At 37.6% G+C, this 15,431-nt stretch overlaps 1 long non-coding RNA gene across 1 annotated transcript; it reads left to right on the top strand.

Annotated features, from left to right (window-relative positions):
- Nucleotides 1–829: 829 nt before the first annotated feature.
- Nucleotides 830–12,632, top strand: LOC139041265 (uncharacterized). The gene is made up of 4 exons (XR_011496091.1): nucleotides 830–1,326; nucleotides 9,771–9,908; nucleotides 10,677–10,898; nucleotides 12,324–12,632. It is a non-coding gene; the product is annotated as an uncharacterized lncRNA (long non-coding RNA).
- The last annotated feature ends 2,799 nt before the right edge of the window (nucleotides 12,633–15,431 follow it).

The following is a 15,431-nucleotide window of genomic DNA, read 5'->3' on the forward strand; positions in this document are numbered from 1 at the left end:
TACTACTCAGCAATAAGAAGGAATGAATGACTGATACACTAAACAACATGAATGCATCTCAAAATAATTGTTCTGAGTGAAAGAAGCCAGACCAAAAAAGAACAGCTATTGTGTAATTCCATTGATATAAGATTCTAGAAAATCCAAACTATAATGACAAAAAGCAGATCAGTGGTTCCTTGGGGATGTGGGGGCATGAAGCAGGGTGGGTGGAGACGGGTGGGAAGGTGGTATCACAAAGGAGCAGGAGGGAACATTTAGGGTAATGGATATGTTCATTTTCTTTATTATAGTGATGGTTTCATAGGTGTACATTTATGTCAAAACTTCTCAAATTGTACAGTTTTATCATCTGTGGCTTATTGTATACCAATAATACCTCAATGAAGTTGGGGAAAAAGACATACCTATTCTTAATATTTAAGCCTAATCTGAGCCTGGAAATCAGAAAAATTGCTCTGCAAATTGCCTTCAACTTTATAAAAGGCGTCCAGCCCTCCTTCTTACATCTCATGGAGAGTATAGTGAAGATTGGACTATAGGGCAGACTACGAGACTAAAATATTTTAAAATTAGTATTATTATTGACATCTCTAGATAGTTCCTTCTCATCACTATGGCTTTTTTTTAACTCTGCACAAGCATAGTGAATTAATTAGAATGTAAAACAGAATAAGACAGTAATAAGGATTATTTTAAAAACCATAATAGAAGAGATTAGAAATTCTCTCTGGAATAGGAGTTATGAAGTTATTTGGTAACAGGATAAGGGAACCCTTATTTTTCTTACATATAAAAAAGTGTAGAAAAAAATGTAGGAAACCGTAAATATAAATGGTAAGAATCATGGAAGAAGAAACCTCTAAGTCAATCCTTTTATAAGAAGAAGGATCCTTTTTGTAATGAATCTTGCAATTTGTAATGTGTTTTCAGATTTTCCTAGTTTATCTTGGCATTTTCCAGTTAAAACACTAGAGATTTCAAAAAAATTGTGGTAAACACAGTCCTGTAGTGAAGATCAGGAAAATCTGCGAGACTTTTGAAATGGTGTTTTTCTAGGAAAGTATGTCCAACGCCTCCTGCTTTTCATAAGGTCACTAAACATCTGTGACAGGACTGTGGGAATATATGAGGAAGGCTTTTAGTGCCTATGAATTGTAAATATTTTTAACTTCCTGCATGTAATTCATAAAATCATAAAGTTCAAAGAACATTCTAATAAATCATCTGGTCCAACATTCTTCTTTTATAGATGAGGAAATTAAGTGAGACGCAGAGATGGGAAGTGATTCACCTAAGTACTGCAGAGCAAGTTCGCTAAACTGGGTGAGAATCCAGATTTCATGGCCACTAGTCTAGAGCTTTATGTCACAATACATTACTGCTTTTAATTATATCAGTGTAGAATATGGAGGAACAACATGTCAGCTACAAGTAGGGTTAAAACTTCATCATCTTCCAGGATGCTCTGCTGTAAGGTTTTTATATCTTATTGATCCCTCCTTTCTGGCTGCTGCTTCTCAAGCTCTGTACTCAGCTATCTGCTTTTATTTCTTTGGTTTAAATTTTTTTTATATTGTGGTAACATTGGTTTATAACGTTATATAAATTTCAGGTGTACATCATTATATTTCAATTTCTGTGTGGGTTACATCATGTTCACCACCCAAAGACTGATTACAATCCATCACCACAACATGCGCCTAATCCCCCCTTTTGCCCTCCTCCCTCCCCCCTTCCCCTTTGGTAACCACCAATCCAATCTCTATCTCTATATGATTACTGTTGTTTTTATCTTCTATTTATGAGTGAGATCACACAGTATTTGACTTTCTCTCGCTGACTTATTTCACTTAGCATAATACCCTCAGGGTCCATCCATGTTGTCCCAAATGGCCGGATTTCATCATTTTTTAAGGCCAAGTAGTATTCCATTGTGTATATATGCCACATCTTCTTTGTCCATTCGTCCCTTGATGGGCACCTAGGTTGCTTCCAAGTCTTGGCTCTTGTGAATAATGCTGCAATGAACATAGGAGTCCATGTATCTTTACACACTCATGTTTTCATGTTCTTTGGATAAATACCCAGCAGTGAAATAGCTGGATCATATGATAGTTCTATTCTTAATTTTTTGAGGAATCTCCATACTGCTTTCCATAGTGGCTGCACCAGTTTGCACTCCCACCAGCAATGTACGAGAGTTCCCTTCTCTCCACATCCTCTCCCACACTTGTTTCTTGTCTTGTTAATTTTAGCCATTCTGATGGGAGTGAGGTAATATCTCACTGTAGTTTCGATTTGCGTTTCCCTGATAGCTAATGATGCTGAACATCCTTTCATGTGCCTGTTGGCCATCTGTATATCTTCTTTGGAGAAATGTCTGTTCAGATCTTTTGCTCATTTTTTAAGTTAGTTGTTAGTTTTTTTGTTTTTGAGATGTGTGCGTTCTTTATATATTTTAGAGATTAACCCCTTATTAGATATATGGTTTGCAAATATCTTCTCCCAATTGTTAGGTTGTCTTTTTGTTTTGTTGATGGTTTCTTTGCTGTGCAGAAGGTTTTTAGTTTGATGTAGTCCCATTTGTTTATTTTTTTTCTATTGTTTCCTTTGCCCGATCAGGCATGGCGCTTGAAAATATGCTGCTAAGACAAACGTCAAAGAGTGTACTGCAGGGGCCGGCCCCATGGCTCAGCAGTTAAGTGCGCATGTTCAGCTTCTCAGCAGCCCGGGGTTCGCCGGTTTGGATCCCAGGTGCAGACATGGCACTGCTTGGCAAAAGCCATGCTGTGGTAGGTGTCCCACGTATAAAGTAGAGGAAGATGGGCATGGATGTTAGCTCAGGGCCAGTCTTCCTCAGCAAAAGGAGGAGGATTGGCAGTAGTTAGCTCAGAGCTAATCTTCCTCAAAAAAAAAAAGACTGTACTGCCTATGTTTTCTTCTAGAAGTTTCATAGTTTCAGGACTTACTTTCAAGTCTTTAATCCATTTTGAGTTGATTTTTGTGTGTGGTGTAGGATAATGGTCTACTTTCATTCTTTTGCATGTGGCTGTCCAGTTTTCCTAGCACTATTTATTGAAGAGACTCTGCTTTCTCCATTGTGTGTTCTTGGCTCCCTTGTTGACAATTAGCTGTCCATAGATGTGTGGGTTTATTTCTGGGCTCTCGATTCTGTTGCATTGATCTGTGTGTCTGTTTTTGTGCCAGTACCGTGCTGTTTTGATTACTATAGCTTTGTAGTATATTTTGAAATCAGGGTGTGTGATACCTCCAGCTTTGTTCCTTTTTCCCAGGATTCCTTTGGCTATTTGGGATTTTTTGTTGTTCCGTATAAATTTTAGGATTCTTTGTTCCATTTCTGTGAAAAATGTTGTTAGGACTTTGATAGGGATTGCACTGAATCTATAGATTGCTTTAGAAAGTATGGACATTTTGACTGTGTTAATTCTTCCAATCCAACAGCATAAAATATCTTTTCATTTCTTTGCGTTTTCTTCAATTTCTTTCAACAATGCTTTATAGTTTTCAGTGTACAGGTCTTTCATCTCTTTGGTTAAGTTTATTCCTAGGCATTTTATTTTTTTGTTATGATGATAGATGGAGTTGTGTTCTTAATTTCTCTTTCTGTTACTTCGTTGTTAGTGTATAGAAATGCAACTGGGGTCCGGCCCCGTGGCCAAGTGGTTGGGTTCGCTCACTCTGCTTCCAGCGGGCCAGGGTTCGGATCCTGGGTGCGGACATGGCACTGCTCGTTGGGCCATGCTGAGGCGGCGTCCCACATGCCACAACTAGAAGGACCCACAGCTAAAATATACAACTATGTATCGGGGGGTTTGGGGAGGGAAAAAAAAAAGAAATGCAACTGATTTTTGTGTATTGATTTTGTATCTTGCAACTTTACTGTGTCCATTTATTATTTCTAAAAGTTTTTTGGTGGATTCTTTAGGGTTTTCTCTATATAAAATCATGTCTTCTGCAAATAGTGACAGTTTCACTTCTTCTTTTCCAATTTTATTTCTTTTTCCTTCCTGATTGCTGTAACTAGGGCTTCCAATACTATGTTAAATAAGAATGATGAAAGTGGACATCCTTGTCTGGTTCCTGTTCTTAGAGGGGTAGCTTTTGGTTTTTCTCCACTGAGAATGATGTTAGTTCTGGGTTTGTTATATATGGCCTTTCTTATGTTGAGGTACTTTCTTTCAGTACCCATTTTATTCAGAGTTTTTATCATAAATGGATGCTGTGTCTTGCCAAATGCTTTCTCTTGTCAAATGCTTTCTCTACATCTGTTGAGATGATCATGTGACTTTTATTCTTCATTTTGTTAATGTGGGTATCACGTTGATTGATTTGTGGATGTTGAACCATCCCTGCATCCCTGGAATAAATCTCACTTGATCATGGTGTATGATCTTTTTAATGTATTGTTGTATTTGATTTGCTAGTATTTTGTGGTGGATTTTTGCATCAATGTTCATCAGTGATATTGATGTGTTATTTTCTTTTTGTGTGTTATCCTTGTCTGGTTTTGGTATCAGGGTAATGTTGGCTTTGTAGAATGAGTTAGGAGGCTTCCCCTCCTCTTCAATTTTTTGAAAGAATTTAAGAAGGATAGGTATTAGGTCTTCTTTGAATCTTTGGTAGAATTCACCAAGGAAGCCGTCTGGTCCCAGGCTTTTATTTTTTGGGGAGGTTTTGATTACTGTTTTGATCTCCTTACCGGTGATCGATCTATTCAAAGTCTGTATTTCTTCTTGATTCAGTTTTGGAAGGTTGTATGATTCTAAGAATTTATCTATTTCTTCTAGATTATCCAATTTGGTGGTGTACAGCTTTTCGTAGTATTCTCTTATAATAGTCTTTTGTATTTCCGAGGTGTCCATTGTAATTTCTCCTCTTTCCTTTCTGATTTTATTTATTTGAAACTTCTCTCTTTTTTTCTTGATGAGTCTAGCTAAAGGTTTGTAATTTTTGTTTATCTTTTCAAAGAACCAGCTCTTGGTTTTATTGACTTTTTCTATTTTTTTTAAGTTTCTATTTCATTTATTTCTGCTCTGATTTTTATTCTTTCCTTCCTTCTACTGATTTTGGGCTTTGTGTGTTCTTCTTTTTCCAGTTCTTTTAGGTGCACTGTTAGATTGTGTATCTGAGATTTTTCTTGTTTGTTGAGGTAAGCCTGTATTGCTATAAAATTCTCTCTTAGAACTGCTTTTGCTATGTTCCATAAATTTTGGCATGTCATATTTTCATTTGTCTCCAGGTATTTTTTGATTTCTCCTTTGATTTCTTCATTGACCCAGTCATCATTCAGTACCATTTGTTTAATCTCCACATATTTGTGGCTTTTCTGGTTTTCTTCCTGTAGTTGATTTTTAGTTTCATACCTTTGTGGTCAGAAAAGATGCTTGGTATTATTTCAGTCTTTTTAAATTTATTGAGACTTGTTTTGTGGCCAGATGTGATCTATCCTGGAGAATGTTCCATGTGCATTTGAAAAGGATGTATACTCTGTGGTTTGGGGATGGAATGTTCTGTATATATCTACTAAGTCCATCTGGTCTAATGTGTCATTTAAGGCCAATGTTTCCTTATTGATCATCTGTTTGGATGATCTATCTTTTGGTGTAAGTGGAGTGGTAAAGTCCCCTACTATTACTGTGTTACTGTTTATTTCTCCTTTTATGTCTGTTAATAGTTGCTTTACATATTTAGGTGCTTCTATGTTGAGTGCATAGATATTTTCAAGTGTTATATCCTATTGTTGGATTGTTCCCTTTATCATTATGTAGTGCCCTTCTTTGTCTCTTATTTCAGTTTTTATTTTAATGTCTATTTTGTCTGATATAAGTATTCTTAGCTCAACTTTCTTACCATTGCCATTTGCATGGAGTATCTTTTTCCATCCCTTCACTTTATGAGTTTATGAGTGTCTTTAGGTCTGAAGTGTGTCTCTTGTATGCAGCATATATATGGGTCTTGTTTTTTTTATCCAATCGGCCACGCTATGCCTTTTGATTGGAGTATTTAGTCCACTGACATTTAAAGTAGCTGTTGAGAAGAATGTACTTATTGACATTGTGCTACCTTTTTTCTGGATGTTTTAGTAGTTCTTCTCTGTTCCTTTATTTTTCTCTTGCTCTCTTCCCTTGTGGTTGGATGGATTTCTTTAGTATTATATTTTGGTTCCTTTCTCTTAATTTTTTGTGTATTTATTGTATGTTTCTGGTTTGTGATCCCCATGAGGTTCATATATAATAACCTACGTAGATAGTTGATAGTCTTGTTATTTTGACCTCTTTCTAAAAGCTCTACCATTTTACTTCCCTCTTCCCATATTTTGTGTTTTTGATATCATATCTAACCTTTTGTGTGTGTGTGTATCCATTACCCTCTTATCATGGAAATAGATAATTTTAGTACTTTTGTCTTTTGACCTTCATATTAGCTCCATAGGTGGTTGATCTGCTACCTTTACTGTATATTTGCTTTTACCAGTGATTTTATTGCTTTCTTTTCTAATAATTTTTTCATTCCTATTTGTGGTCTTCTCTTTCCCATTTAAATAAGTCCCTTTTGGATTTCTTGTAAGGCTGGTTTCTTGGTGATAAACTCCTTTAGTTTTTGCTTGTCTGCGAAACTCTTTATCTCTCCTTCCGTTCTGAATGATAATCTTGCCTGGTGAGTATTCTTGGCTGTAGATTTTTCCTTTCAGCACTTTAAATATATCTTACCACTCTCTTACAGGTTTCTTACAGGATCCAAACAAGATTCTCTCATTGCATTTGATTGTTATATTTTAATTTAGAGCAGTCCTCCTCCCCTCCTTTTTTCATTCTGTTAATTTGTGGCAGAGACTGTGTATTGGTCAGGGTGCAACCAGAGAAACAGAACAAGTAGGAAATATATACTAAGATTTATTGCAAGGAATTGGCTCACTCAGTTGTGGGGGCTGGAAGGCAAGTTGGAACTCCATAGGGCAAGCTCTCAGGAGGGGCAGGCTGGAACTCTTGGACATGAGCTGAAACTACTATGCACAGGTGGAATTTCTTCCTCTGGGAAACCTCAATTCTGCTTCTAAATTCTTTCAGCTGATTGAATCAGACCCACCCAGATTATCTAGGATAATTTCTCTTACTTAAAATCAATTGATTATGGACTTCAATTACATTTGCAACATACTTTCACAACACTTAGATTAGTGTTTGAATAACTAGGGACTAAAGTCTAGCCACATTGACACATAAAGACTATCACACAGGGTCACTTCTTGTATGCTCTACCTCTACATTCTGGATTTATCGGTTTTCTTCCTTGTGATATTATTCACCTTGTTCCTTTTCTCCCCACGTTTCCCATAAATGCAGTTTGACTTTAGAGGCTTGATTAGATTCGGGCTCGACTGTTCTGGCAAGAAGGCTTCATAGGTGGTACTGTGTGATTCGTGTTGCATGATATCAGGAGGCCCACAACATCTGCTTGTCCCACTTTAAGACTGAGCATTGGGGTTCTCATCAATATTTTATCTAATGATTTTATCCATTACTATGATAGTATGAATCCATTTTATTAGGGATTACAAAATGGTGATTTTTCTAACTATTTATTAGCATCACTTCTGTAAAAAACTCTTCCTTGGGGCCAGCCCAGTGGTGTAGTGGTTAAATTCATGCACTCTGCTTCGGTGGCCCAGGCTTCACAGGTTCGGATCCCGAGTACAGACCTAGCACTACTCATCAAGCCATGCTGTGGCAGTGTCCCACATAAAATAGAGGAAGATTGGCACAGATGTTAGCTCAGCAATAATCTTCCTCAAGTAAAAAAGAGAACAACAGATGTTAGCTCAGGGTAAATCTTCCTCTCACACACACACAAAACAGACAAAACTTTTCCTTATGAACCAGGGCTATTTTGTTACCCCAAAATACTGTCAGTACAGGAAAGGCAGGAGAAGGCCAAATTCTTTCCTTTTAAGGTGTTGGTACCTAGTTACTTGCAACTGTGTCCAATGTGTGGAATTTTAACTTTTTTATCAATATAAAAATATATATAAATATAAGTTCATGGGTTTTATATACATAATCAATTGCATTTATTATTACTTTTCTTCCTTTTTTTTTTTTTTTGAGAAAGATTAGCCCTGAACTAACATCTGCTGCCAATCCTCTTTTTGCTGAGGAAGCCTGGCCCTGAGCTAACATCTGTGCCCATCTTCCTTTACTTTATATGTGGGACGCCTGCCACAGCACAGCTTGACAAGCAGTGTGTAGATCTGCACCCAGGATCCAAACTGGCAAACCTTGGGCCACCAAAGCAGAATGTGCAAACTTAACTACTGCACCACTGGGCTGGCCCTCATTTATTATTACTTTTGATGCTTTTATAGTCTCATCTTTGGCCAATGGTAACCACATCATATTGTCTTTTTGACAAGACTTTGACAGCTTCCTTGCATTCTGGTCCCTGGCTTATCTTATATATTTCCTGCTCCAGACCTTGAACTAGCTGTTCCTCCAAGGAGTTCTGAATCCTTTCACTGGGAAATGGCAATTAGAGACCACAATCTGGTTGCTAGATGTATTCGTAGCTATTGGATTGTCATTACTTCTAATCCTTTCTGGTGGACAGAGCTAGGGAATGTTTATGTTTGAAAAGAAAATAATCTAGAGTTTTTACTGATGTTCCTGATTTAAATTCAGTATTGTAAGATTTTTAAATCTTTGATTTTTTTTTAAAAAGTATGCTTTTTTTGGTGAGGAACATTGGCCCTGAGCTAATGTGTTGCCACTCTTCCTCATTTTGTTTTACACTCCCCAAAGCCCCAGTACATAGTTGTCTATCCTAGTTGTAAGTCCTTCTAGTTCTTCTGTGTGGGACGCCTCCACAGCATGGCTTGATGAGTGGTGTGCAGGTCCACACCCAGGACCTGAACTGACAAACCCTGGGCTGCTGAGCTTAACCACTACGCCACTGGGCCGCCCCTCTAACTTTGATTTTATACTTGTATCTCTTTTATCTTACATTGAAAATCTTAATCCCTAATAACATTAAGTATTATTACATTACTTTATAAAATACAGAAAACAGATTCAAAATAATAATACCAATATTGCTGCTCTTAGGTTACTGGATGAGGTTTACACATTCTTACTGCTCTCTTTGTTCTTAGAATATATATCACTAAAAATGTAGAGTCAAAATACTGTGTTCTAGTCCCTTGAAATAATTCTCCTTTTTTTTAGTGGTTTCTCAGGGTTTTTACAATTTTTAAGGATTGCTTCTTAAATTTAATTTTACTTTTGAAAAGTAGAAGTTTTCTGCTTCCAAAGTCAGAACTATATAAAAAGACATATTTGAGAAGTGTCACACCCCTTCATGGTTCTCTACCTTGCCACCTCCTTACCCCTATATTTAAATGTTTTGATCTTTCTTTCCAGTATTTTTCAAATATAAGCAAATACATACACACATACATAAATAAAAATATATTTGTGTTTCCCACCCAATTTTTACACAAAATGTAGTGTTCTGTAACTTCCTCTTTTTTCACTTATTAATATATCCTGAAGATCATTCCCATATCAGTAATTAGAGTAATTAGAGATTTACCTCATTCTTTTTGACACTACATAGAATTCCAACATGTGGATTTACCATAGTTTTACTCGAACAGACCCCTACTGATGGACTTTTGGGTTGTTATTACCCATAGAATTTAACAGTGAATGATTTTTTTGTATAAGTAATTTCACATTTTTCTGTTTTGCCAGATATTACTAAATTCTTCTCAATGGGAGCAATCATCAGCAGTAATGTATGAAAGCTCTCATTACTCTGCACCTGGATTAAAAGAATATGTTGTCATATTCTTGGATGTGGGCCAATCTGATGGAAGTGGTATACCAGAGGTTAGTTTTAATTTTCATTTTTCTTGTTACAAGATGCTCTTGTAATATTGAGCATCTTTTCTTATATTTAAGATTCATTTTTATTTTTGTTGTAAATTGTCTATTCTTCTCTTTTGTATATTTTTCTCATTGGGTTAATAGTCTTTTTTTTTAATGTTTAAGAGCTCTTCGTATATTAAATATATCAGCTCTTTGTTTATGTTTGAAATTTCAGGTACCATTTCCAGGTTTATCATTTGTCTTTGCTTAATGGGAATTTTTGGCCATGCAAACTTTTTTTATTTTTATGTAGTCAGATTCATCAAAGTATGTATGTAGTCTAGTCTTTATAAAGGTACCACTCATGTCTTTATTGCTTCTGGATTTTGCATCATAGTTGGGAAGGTATTCCTCACCTCCAGGTTATAAGGGAATTCATGGTTTCTTTTAGTAGTTATAAGGTTTCATTTATTACATTTAAATATTCAACCCGCCCGGAATCTATCCTGGCATATGATATGAAAGGTGGATCTGATTTTTACTAAATGGTTCTCCAGTTGTTCCAATATCATTTAATCCATCTTTCCCCCTCCCATCTGATTTGTCCCCATTTAACATATATTAAATCATCACATGCATTTAGGTCTATTTGTGAGATGTCTATTCTGTTACATTGGTCTATCTTTTCATGTACTAGTGCTACATTGTTTTTATTACAGAGGCTTTATAATATGATTTAATATCTAGTAGGAATAAGCTCCCCTTCTATTGCTCTTTTTTTCCCCTAAGGTGAGAACTCATCTGAAGGGAAAAAGAAGTCAGGCTATTGTGAATGACTGTGTAATAAAGCCTTATCGTTGGATGTGGAATGGACTGGAGTGAGGTGATTTTGACTGATTTTGTCCATGAACCAATTCCCGTAGAATCACGTCTAAGTCACGGATTCGTAGAGGGTTTTTAATAAAAACTACAAAAGCTGTCTGCACTAAAAAGACAGTATATTAGGTTATGGTAAGTACTGCTTTGGCTCATTTCTAATGGAGTTTTTCACAAATGGAGACAGAAGCTCTAATTCTCCACTGGTCCCACACTAGGGTTGCTAGGTAAAATACAGGATGCCCAGTTAAGTTTGAAATTCAAGTAAACAACAAATAACTTTTGAGTATAAGTGTGCCCCAAATACTACTTCATACAATATATGGGACATACTTAATCTAAAATATTACCTGTTGTTTACCTGAAATTCAAATTTAAGTGGTATCCTTGGTATCCTGGTGTTTGTTTTGCTAAATCCAGCAAGCCTATCTTGACATATTCCTTAGCTTTGGTACTTCAAGGATTCCAGTGCATCCTCGTGTCAGACAACAGCAACTGCAATAACACCTGGCGGAGATGGCAGTGCCTGCACAATTTTGTGTTTGTTGGAGGAAAAGGCAGCAGTCTCTAGGAGACAAAGCATCTAGAGAAGTAGCATCATTGCTTGATGAGTAGAACTAGGATACTACCAGGGAAGCAGCAGCAGAGACTGGAAAAGTCAGTGGTGCCTTGTGGGTGTGGCAGGTCCCAGAGGATATATAAACAGTACTTTGTAAGGGCAGTGGTACCTGGTAGATATGGTGATATCTAAAGGAAATAGTCATGGCACTTGGTGGGAAAAGAAACAAGCAGAAGTGGGCAGCATGCCTAGTGGAAGATATGCTAGTATTCATGGGAGTGGAATTAGACCAAGAGCAGTGGGAAAAAACTTAATGCTGTATTGTAGGCGATCACACTTGCTTGTGAGAACATTTGAGTCACCTGCTTCTGGGTAAACCTGGGGGGGGGTTGCTTATTTTCAAGAAGGAAGATTCTGCCTTAGATCCAGAAAAATGCACGTTACATTGGTGCTTCCCAAGCCATCACTCTGAGAAAGGAGGAAAAAGGAAGTATATAGATAGTGTAACAAGGATAATTATTTCTGTCCCCACCTATACTTTATTGATATCAGCCAGTAACCCTCAGTGCAGGACTCTCCCTGGAACCTGCAAAGGGCTTACGCCTAAAGGCAAAAGTAGTTTCCAGAAAGAGAAGGATGTAACAGGAGCCCCAACTTCACTTATCTAACTATGCATATAGATTGGAAGTGATGGATGAGGATGGCTACTGTGCCTCTAGGGACCAGGCCTTGCCAGGTTCTGAGGCAGGAAGCAAACAATTGAGTGCCATGAATGGATACTGGGCTTTAAGGCAGAATAATTTCACCCACCAGTAAAACATGGCCGAGTAGAGGTCCTGGCTTTATCAATCAGGTTAGCAACTCCTCTTCCCATGAGGGGGTATTAGAAAGGGGGTATGTAGAGGTTGGGAGCAAGGATGGGGATATTCTCTTGCTTACAGTAAAGTTTGAAGTGTCCCCCAGCTCTGGTTGCCACCACATGACTTTTTCCCTCCATCCAGATGCAGGCCACCCAGCTTACTCACTGAACTATTATTGTGCCATTTTGACTGAGGATCTTAGTACTTTGATCTGCTTGCATTCGGATTGCAGACACAGGGCAAGACTCCCTGCAGACAAAGCCATGTTTTAGTCCAGATTGGGATCAGGTTTGCAGCTTGCCTCTGCCCAGACACCCGTCAATACCTATGGTAAGTTTACATCATCTCTGATGTCTCCTGGTGGTATATACCTCATCCCACTCTCCAGATTTACAACCCAAACATATTTTCCCTGCTGGATCTTCAGATTTAGATATCTCCTCCCCATAACTCTGCTACATAGAAGTTTCTGTTATATTCTTTTTGAAAATCTACTAATGGAGAAAATACAACATAATTTTAAGATATTTTGTTATGATATGTAGTTTTATGCAGTTTTGTAACATCTAAATCTTTGTTACTAGTGTTATTATTTATGATATTGACTTTTGCTGAAATGGTAATCTTCATAGATAAAAGACTATACACAATGGAGTATTCTATTAGACCTTTTGGTATTCACAGAGATTTTACTTTCAAGTGACTTTGTCTTTTCTTGATTTTAGAAAAATGTCTTCAACTTAGCTCAAGACAAAACCCAAACAAAATAAAAACAACAGTTGGTGTAGTAGAAAATAAAAGTCTGAAAATGTCCCCAAACTGTTCTAGTTTCTAGAAAATGACAGTATTTAGTATGCAGAATTCCAGATTCTCAAGAAAGCATCATAGACTTCAAAGACTAAAATAAAAATCTAGCGATCAAGGGACCAACTTTTTGCCAATAATTAGTGGCTTTGTGGTTGCTGAGGGAGCTCAACTTTCTTTGACTTGATCGCAGTCCAAAACACAGTTTCCGTGTTAAAATAAATATTAATTATGAGATTGCTCACAGAGGTGAGTCAATGGCCAACTCAGAGAGTAAAGTTCAAATCCAATAGCCTTTATGCATTCTTCTGGCTTGTTCACAACTGCATTCTAAACTGAAAGAAAGTCATCAGGAAGGACAGTATTTAGGTGGACAGGAACAATTGGCCCTGTATTGAATGATCTTAACACTCAGCACAGATAGCTGAATAAAGATTTGACTTGGAGCTCATCAAATCCCAAAGAATGTATGCATTCATTCATTCAACAATATTTACTGAGGGCCAACTATATGTTTGCTGTCTTTGCGTATACTACACAAATGCTAAGGATGAAAGAAAAAATAAAATATGTACACCACTGTGGAATAATAGAAAATATATATATATATTGGTCTTTGCCCTTGAATTCCAGCACAGAACTCCTAAAACCCTTGTAATTTCCTAAGTGATAAGAGCACGAGGAGCATCTTTTGTTCTAATATTTAGTTTTTGACCTCGGTTCCCGACGCAGAGTTCCTAAATCCCCTGGAATTTCCTGCGTGATAGCTGCGCCTTTTGTTCTAATGAGGTGATTCTTGCTGGGCTCCTAGATGGGTGCTGGTCACCAGAAAGACCAAGCCATGATTAGAAGCTTGGACCTTTCAGCCCCAACCCGATTTTCTAGAGATGGGGGAGGGGCTGGAAATGGAGTTAATGATCCAACATGCACTTCCTGGGGAATATACATAGAGGAGAGTGCTCCCAGATGATTTTATTTTAATTAACTAATTGATTATTCTAAAAGATTGGCCCTGAGCTAACATCTGTTGCCAATCATTTTTCTTTTTCTTCTTCTCCCCAAAGCCCCCCAAGTACATAGTTGTATATTCTAGTTGTAGGTTCTTCTAGTTCTGTCATTTGGAACGCCGCCTCAGCATGGCTCAAGCCATGCTGGGTCCACACCCAGAATCTGAACCAGCGAGACCCAGGGCCGCTGAAGCGGAATGTGGGAACTTAACCACTGAGCCACGGGGCCAGCCACCCAGCTGATTTTAGTATTATTAAAATCCTCTTAGGTCAAACCTGATCTTAAATTTAGACTATTATAGGGTAAAAAAAATTTACTTTATGTTTAACTAGGAGATTGAATTGATGAATAATTGCTTTTCTTCCTGTTTGAAGACTTAAACCTTTTCTTTTTTGTGTGTGAGTGACCCATTCATTGTAAGAATTTGTTTACTTGCATATTATTGTAATTGTCCTTAGCAATCTGTTCTTCCCTAGGGCAGTTAACTTTGCTTTGGGCACTAGCTAAAGATCTAGAGAAAAACAATAAAATTTAGGATCCTTTGGTCTGGAAATCCACATGGTTTAATTTTGTTCAAGCCAGTGGACATTCATAAACTCTCACTATGTGCAAGCATGTGCTGCGCCTCAAGTCATCTGCTTTACTCCAGCTTTCTACCCTTAGAAATCGTCTTTATTGGACTCACACTGGCATGTTAATATTTGATAGATGGCCTGGCCTTTATAAAAAGCATGCAGTTTTACAGGGGACTCTTTCTCAAGACAGAGTACCTTTGCCCAAAGGAATGGATCTATAATGTTTGAGCCAGGGAGGCAGGCATGAAGAAGAGGCATTTCTGGGCAGGGAGATGCTTTGCGCCACCTGGAAACGTAATCGTATGGCTGTCTACCTGCCTCCTTTGAAGACCGGCTTTGATAGGCTGGATTGTAGGTCTGAACTGGGGTGGTCCCTCATATTCTTCCAATTTCTCCTTGTTCAGTGGAACGTAAAGAGAATTTGACTAGGAAGAGGGAGACTTCTAAACCAGGCTCTACTTCTAGCTATGTGTGACATCGGGCTTTATTATTTTTTTTAACTCTATGAAAAAAGAGTTTAGAGGAGCTTATCTTGGATCCTTCTGAGCCTTGTATGAGCTGGACCAGGTAAGTCTTTGCTGAGGTTGGTGTCTGCATCCGTGAGGGAGCAGCTCTCAAGGTCTTTAGTGGTTCCCTTTTTTCCTTCTTATTGCTAATGGATTTAAGAAAGATTCCCTGAAGTTGGTACAGGAGTCCTGAGTTGTTTTTGTTATTTCACTACTGTTGTTTTTGGCAAGTGACTGATTTCAAGCTTGCATTGGAATAGTTTACGTCCCTATGTTGTCACATGCAGAGAAGCACAGTGGTGTAGGGAAAGGAGTATGGACTCTGCAGTCCTTCTGACTTGGGATTTAACTAGACC

The sequence above is a fragment of the Equus asinus genome, chromosome 20 (assembly GCF_041296235.1).
Source record: "Equus asinus isolate D_3611 breed Donkey chromosome 20, EquAss-T2T_v2, whole genome shotgun sequence".
NCBI classification, from domain to species: Eukaryota; Metazoa; Chordata; class Mammalia; order Perissodactyla; family Equidae; genus Equus; species Equus asinus.